Here is an 8,061-nt window from a genome sequence, read left to right on the forward strand (position 1 = left end):
TTTGCCCTGAGGACTTGGGATGCATTCGCGGTCAGTTCAGCTACTGGAAAAGTCTGTTAACGTGTCCGGGGATGGAGCGGAAATCCTCCAGGGACATCTCCATGAAGCTCTCCTGGAGGTACTCCGAAAGCCTTGCCAGAAGGTTTCTGGGCAGTGCATCCTTATTCCCTCCTCCATGGTATGACACTTGACCACGCCATGCTTGCAGCAAGTAATCTGGTATCATTGCCTGACAAAGCCTGGCAGCGTATGGTCCCGGTGTTTGCTGGCATTCAAGCAACATCCGTTCTTTATCTTGTTGTGTAATCCTCAGGAGAGTGATATCACTCCTGGTAACCTGGTTGAAATACGGGAACTTAATTAAGGGGACAGAGGTGGCCGTTCCTACTGGGCTGTTTGTCTGTGGCGGAAAATAAATCCTTCCCTGCAGTTAGCCAAGCGCAGATGGGAAATTGGCCCTGAGTTTTTCGCGTTTGGCTAGCAGGGATCTTCCCTGTTACCAGCCACGCGGTGGGGGGGAGGGGTACAGCGATCATCCCAGAGAATTCATGGCGGGAGGGGGGCGGCGGCGGGGGGGTGGTGGTTAGTTTGGTGCCTGCAGGGATCTTCCCTGATACCAGCCACGCGGTGGGGGGGAGGGGTACAGCGATCATCCCAGAGAATTCATGGCGAGAGGGGGGGTGGTTAGTTTGTTTTCTGCTGCTGCTGAATGTTAACAGAAAAACCGCAGCACTCTACAGGCTATGCTTGGTATGTGGGAAAGGAGGCCGCAGAAGCTGTAAGACAATGGCTTACCATGGCCACATGCAAGCCGAATTCTGTTGCCCAGACCTGTGATCTCTAGCAGCAAAGCCACAGGCACTCAGCATTAAGAGGCAAAATGCGACCTTGCACAGAAATCACATGTGCTATGTAATGTGAATAGTGTTGGTCACCGTGATAGAGTATAAGCATTGTTCTGCAAAATGTAGCTTTTTAAACAATTCTCTCTTTTTTCCCCTCCCTACAGCAGCTGCAAATTCCTCAAGCCTCCCTCCTCCATCCCGAAGGTTATCACAGATAAGGCGTCGTAAGAAGAGAACGCGAGACGAGATGTTTTCTGAAATTATGGAATCCAGCCGCAGTGACAGAGCTCATCTGAATGAGTGGAAGGAAACAGTTTCAAAGTATAGGAAAGAAGCCAGTGAACGTGAGGACAGGAGGGACCAACGTGAGGAGAGAAGAGACGCTCGAGATGAGAGGTGGCGGCAGGAAGACCAGAGGAGGCAGGATGCAACGCTGGGGCTGCTGCGTGAGCAAACAGACATGCTCCGGCGTCTGGTGGAGCTTCAGGAACGGCTGCTGGAAAACAGACTGCCGCTTCAGCCCCTGTTCCACCCTCCCCCCTCCCCATGTTCCGTATCCTCCTCACCCAGACGTGTAAGAACACGGGGGGGGGGAGGCTCCGTACACCTTCCCATTCCACCCCAGTAGACAGCCCAAGCAAAAGGCTGTCATTTTTTTAACCTTTTCTTTGTGGCTTTTTCCTTCCCAGCAATCCTCCTCCCAAATCCCACCCGGGTTCCCTCCCTCTTTTTCTAATCTATTAATAAAGAATAAATGATTTTTAAATGATAGTGACTTTATTTGGTTTGAAAGAAAGCTGGGGGAAGGGGGAGGGTGGGTTCCTTACAGAAAATGAGTCAATAAAGGGGGCGGGTTTTCATGAAGGAGAAACAAACAGATATTTCACACTGTAGCCTGTCCAGTCATGAAACTGGTTTTTAAAGCTTCTCTGATGCACAGCGCTTCCTGGTGTGCTCTTCTAATCGCCCTGGTATCTGGCTGCGCGTAATCAGCAGCCAGGCGATTTGCCTCAGCCTCCCACCCCGCCATAAAGGTCTCCCCCTTACTTTCACAGAGATTGTGGAGCACACAGCAAGCAGAAATAACAATGGGGAGATTTCTTTGGCTGAGGTCAGAGCGAGTCAATAACGATCGCCAGCGACCTTTTAAACGGCCAAATGCACATTCTACCACCATTCTGCACTTGCTTAGCCTGTAGTTAAACAGCTCCTGACTCCTGTCCAGGCTGCCTGTGTACGGCTTCATGAGCCATGGCATTAAGGGGTAGGCGGGGTCCCCAAGAATAACTATTGGCATTTCAACATCCCCAACGGTTATTTTCTGGTCCGGAAAGTAAGTCCCTTGCTGCAGCCCTTTAAACAGAGTAGTGTTCCTGAAAACGCGAGCGTCATGAACCCTTCCCGCCCAGCCCGCGTTGATGTTAGTGAAACGTCCCTTGTGATCCACAAGTGTTTGCAGCACCATTGAAAAGTACCCCTTGCGGTTTATGTACTCGGTGGCTTGGTGCTCCATTGCCAAGATAGGGATATGGGTTCTGTCTATCGCCCCACCACAGTTAGGGAATCCCATTGCAGCAAAACCATCCACTATAGCCTGCACATTTCCCAGAGTCACTAACTGTCGTAGCAGCACCTGAGTGATTGCTTTGGCTACTTGCATCACAGCAGCCCCCACCGTAGATTTGCCCACTCCAAATTGATTCCCGACTGACCGGTAGCTGTCTGGCGTTGCAAGCTTCCACAGGGCTATCGCCACGCGCTTCTCAACTATGAGGGCTGCTCTCATCTTGGTATTCTGGCGTTTCAGGGCAGGGGACAGCAAGTCACAAAGTTCCATGAAAGTGCCCTTACGCATGCGAAAGTTCCGCAGCCACTGGGAATCGTCCCAGACCTGCAACACTATGCGGTCCCACCAGTCTGTGCTTGTTTCCCTTGCCCAGAATCGGCGTTCCATGGATAGAATCTGCCCCATTAACAACATGATCTCCAAAGCACCGGGACCCGTGGTTTCACAGAATTCTGTATCCGTGTCCGTGTCCATGTCCATGTCCATGTCCTCATCATGCTTGTCGCTGCGTTGCTGCCGCTGCTGCCTCCTCACCTCGTTTTTCTGGTCCTGGCTGAGCATAAACTCCACGAGAACGCGTGAGGTGTTTACAATGTTCATGACTGCTGTCTTGAGCTCAGCGGGCTCCATGCTTGCCGTGGTATGGAGTCTGCAGTGTTCACTCACCCAGGAAAAAAGGCGCGAAAATGGTTGTCTGCCGTCCGTTGCTTTCATGCAGGGAGGGAGGAGGAAGGGAGGAGGTGAGGCTGTACCCAGAACCACCTGCAACGATGTTTTTTGTCCCATCAGGCACTGGGATCTTAACCCACAATCCCAATGGGCGCGGGAGACTGCGGGAACTATGGGATAGCTATGGGATAGCTACCCACAGTGCAACGGTGCAGAAATCGACGCTAGCCCCGGTACTTGGACGCACACCACCGAATTAATGTGCTTAGTGTGGCCGCATACATTTCGACTTTATACAACCTGTTTTTCAAATCCGAATTATATAAATTCGGATTAATCCCGTAGTGTAGACATATCCTGTGATGTAGACAAAGGGTAAGATTAAAGATTTTTTTCTATATTGGAACCTGCTTTGCTACACTTTTTCCTCAGCATACAGACAAAACTATTATTCATAGAAGAACCACGCGGAAGGGATAAAAAACAGATTTATATTTTAAACAAACATCTCTTTCTCCTATGGAACATTACAAATTCTCAAAACTATCCACATAGATGATAATGGCAGACAATTATCTGAATCTTAATTATGTTTGGCTACAGTATATTTGAAGTTTGCCAGATGCCATAGGCAATAATACTTTGCAACTTTGCATTTTCTGGCTGTTAAACACAGCGTACCTATTGGTATTTAAAGGAGTCAACTTTCTCTTGCTCATCGGTTAAAGAATAATTATACCATAACTTCTGCTAAAGACTTTTATATCAAGTAATGAAGTAATGAAAACTATGGATTTATACAAACCCGCTGCGGCAAAACCTATTATTCTCTAAAAAGCATTAGAGAAGTAATGGGCAAAGAAAACAGATGTAACTATATGGATTACAGTAAGCATTTGATAGTTTAAGGAGAAAAATCCCATGATCTGATACAGATTAAGGGTACAAAGTAGGTCTTCTTACAAAGAGATGGTCTAAAATACTTAGTAGGTAATATTGAGTATTTATTATAAATAAATTATTAATCTCAAATACAGACCTGCCTATGAAGTGACAAACCTAAACCACTTTTACTTGGGTATGTGAGAAGCCCCAAAAAATTATTTTTGGAGTCTAGCAGTCTGCAAGATTTAGATCCTAAAATAAAGTTCTATGTTCCACATATTCTGGGACCATGGATAAAGATGATCCACAAAACATAGATCAGGAATGCTGTGAGCATAGTTTGAAATACAGTATAGAAATATAACTTCCATCCTCAGCATGACACCTTATTGCTTTCAAAATGCAATGTTCCTAACAGCTTCAATATCTTCTACCAAACCTTTTAAAAGATTTAATGCCTTTCCAGAAATCACAAGGCACCCAGAAAAGCAAGCATTGCTTAAAACAGCCTCAATCATTGTAAACATACTGGAATTGGCGTATTTTCAGTATCACCTGAAATAAATAAATAAAAAGAATGAGACTTACATTTGGATTTAATGTCAAGAGCTACATTGTCTCTACTTATATTAGGCTCAGCTCTGACACTGCAAACTGGTTGCCTCTTTTAGAGGCAAGCTCATCTTATTTGCATACAAATGTCTCATGGCAGCACATCAAACTTCACCTCCTTCTCCACTCCATCCTGTTCCTAGCCATGCAAATCAACAAGGGACTACCTTGTTTCTTTACAGCCGCATGCGAGGGAGAATAAAAACTGATCAGTAATATAAAAAAAATGCCCACTGACTTTCAAGTAAAACCCAGTATTAGCAGGAATAATGTCAAGAAATTTAGATCTAAAACCTGCAGCACTAACCTAAAGAAAAAAATACATGTATTTGAAGCACAGCACTAACCCGTGATTGTAGTATCTGAAAAATACCAATACTCTGAATTTATCCTTGTGTGGATAAATTAGGCAGTACTATGCTACAACGTCTTGAACATTAGTAACTACTTTAATAATCATTTTCAATATATTTTTTAAATTGAAGGTGTTGAGACATGTTAATTTTGATTTTATAGAAGAGAGTCTTTTAGCCATCAAGGTATCGACAAGTTTTTGTTTAAATTTTTCACGGGCGGCAGGGGGGAGAAAGGCAGGGATTAAGTAGTTACTAAAAAGGCCAGATTTTTAAAGGAATTTTCAAATATGTCTATGCATCCAACTCCTACTGAAATCAATTAGTCCGGCACCTAGGTGCTTTTGAAAATCCCACTACACAGTTACCTGCATTGCTAGATTCCTAAATAACAGGGCTGTTGATTAATCGCAGTTAACTCACGTGATTAACTCAAAAAAAATTAATCACAATTGCAGTTTTAAATCACACTGTTAAACAATAAAATACCAATTGAAATTAAATATTGTTTTTCTAAATTTTCAGTGTTGCAATTGAAATCAAAGTGTATATTATAAATATTTGCACTGTAAAAATGATAGAGTATTTTTCAATTCACCTCATACAAGTATTGTAGTGCAATCTCTTTGTTGTGAAAGCGTAACTTACAAATGTACATTTTTTTTTGTTATATAACGCACTCAAAAACAAAACAATGTAAAACTTCAGAGCCTACAAGTCCACTCAGTCCTACTTGTTGTTCAGCCAATTGCTAAGACAAACAAGTTTGTTTACATTTACAAGAGATAATGCTGCCCTCTTCTTATTTACAATGTCACCAGAAAGCGAGAAAAGGCATTTGCATGTCACTTTTGTAGGTATTTACATGCCAGATATGTTAAACATTCGTATGCCCCTTCATTCTTTGGCCACCATTCCGGAGGACATGCTTCCATGCCAATGATGCTCATTAAAAAAATAATGCGTTAATTAAATTTGTGACTGAACTCCTTGGAGAACTGTATGTCTCTTGCTCTGTTTTACCCACATTCTGCCATATATTTATTGTTATAGCAATCTCAGATGACGACCCAGCACATGTTGTCCAATTTAAGAACACTTTCACCGCAGATTTGACAAAACGCAAGGAAGGTACCGATGTGAGATTTCTAAAGATAGCTAAACCACTTGACCCAAGGTTTAAGAATCGGACGTGCCATCCAAAATCTGAGACAGACGAGGCGTGGAGCATGCTTTCCGAAGTCTTAAAAGAGCAACATTCCCATGCAGAAACTACAGAACATGAACCACTAAAAAAGAAAATCAAACTTCTGCTGGTGGCATCTGACTCAGATAATGAAAATGCGTCAGTCTGAACGGCTTTGGATTTTTATCGAGCAGAACCCATTATTAGCATGAACACACATGAAGCAACATATGAATCTTTAGCGCATCTGGCACATAAAAATCTTGCGATGTCAGCTACAACAGTGCCATGAGAATGCCTATTCTCACTTTCAGGTGACACCATAAATAAGAAGCGGGCAGCATTATCTCCCGCAAACCTAAACAAACTTGTTTGTCTGAGCGACTGGCTGAACAGGAAGTAGGACTTTCAGGCCCTACAATTTTACATTGTTTAATTTTTGAATGCAGTTTTTTGTACATAATTCTACATTTGTAAATTCAACTTTCATGATAAAGAGATTGCACTACAGTACTTGTATTAGGTTAATTGAAAAATACTATTTCTTTTTATTACAGTGCAAATACTTGTAATCAAAAATATAAAGTGAGCACAATACTTTGTATTGTTTTGTAATTGAAATCAATATATTTGAAAATGTAGAAAACATCCAAAAATATTTAAATAAATGGTATTCTATTATTGTTTAATCGCGCAATTAATCTGTTTAATCTTTTTTATTGCTTGACAGCCCTACTAAATACCTTTAAAAATCTGGCCCTGAGTTCTTTCCACCTGTACAATAGAGCTGAATGTGTTCACAACTGATATGGTGTACTTACAAAGTGCTGGTGGCATATTCCACTTTTTGGAGTTTCTTTCCCCCACACTAACAACCAAGTTTCAGTTCTTATGGTTGCAGAAATAACTCCCATGGGTAAAAAATGCTGTGTCAGTCTTTGAAACAGCCTGAAACAGTGACTGTTACTGTTGTGTAGAACCACCTGTTGGGCAAGAGCACGGAGAGTCAAGTAACACTTTACATTAATCTTGTGTTCTTCATTTGAGGCTCTCAAAATACGGTACAAAAATTAGTAAATTTAGTTTCAACAACCAGTGAGGTAGAGGAATGTTTTACAAAATTAGAAACGAAGTAAAAAATATTTGATTATTTGGGCCAAGGCTACAAGCACGTATGTGGCAGACCAGGAATAGAACCCAAATTGCATCCTCACAGTCCAGTTTAACTAGTAAGACGATTATTTTTTTCAAACACAAAGGTATCAAAACCAAGAAAGCAAATCAAATAGGACTGACTTGCCTAGCTAATAGAGTAGATGCTGCTTCTTACAAGCAACATTTCCCCTGGGACCACTTTCCCTAACATGAATTGTCCACTTGGTAACAGCAAAATAGCCGCTGCATAGCAACATTTGTGCTGTTATGATGTCACATCCAGGGGTGGAAAGTGTGGTGGTGCATTGCACCCCAAACTGCATCTTTTCACTCCCCTCCCGACCCTGGCCCTTCAGCACACCTCTAGGGCACAGAGACCTGTCCACTTGCTCTGCCTGACAGAGCCTGTATGGACAGCATGTGTAGGAGGGCATTTGTGGGCAGGGTCTGAAAGAGGGATTTTTTGGGGAAGAGGGGAACTGGGGTGGAGGGAGCAGCAGAGGTGCAGCTGAGTTTCCTCCTCCCTTCCTCAGCATCTGGCTTGCAGATGTGGGTGGGGGAAGATTGCTATTGTGTAGTGGTACTTGGGACACACTCCCAACCCCCATGCACTGAGCTATTCCCTCCATCTCTGTTGCCAGCAGCAGGGTGAGGGTAAGCTATTTTGCAATGGGGGTTCAGGAACCACCCCCCCTTCAGTCTCCACTCCAGGGGACTGACCTGTCCTCTCCCCCAACTCCGGTCTCTGCTGTCTGTGCTAGGAGTCACCCCCCTCCATTGCAGGTTTCG

This window comes from Malaclemys terrapin, chromosome 1 (genome assembly GCF_027887155.1).
Source record: "Malaclemys terrapin pileata isolate rMalTer1 chromosome 1, rMalTer1.hap1, whole genome shotgun sequence".
Classification (NCBI taxonomy): domain Eukaryota; kingdom Metazoa; phylum Chordata; order Testudines; family Emydidae; genus Malaclemys; species Malaclemys terrapin.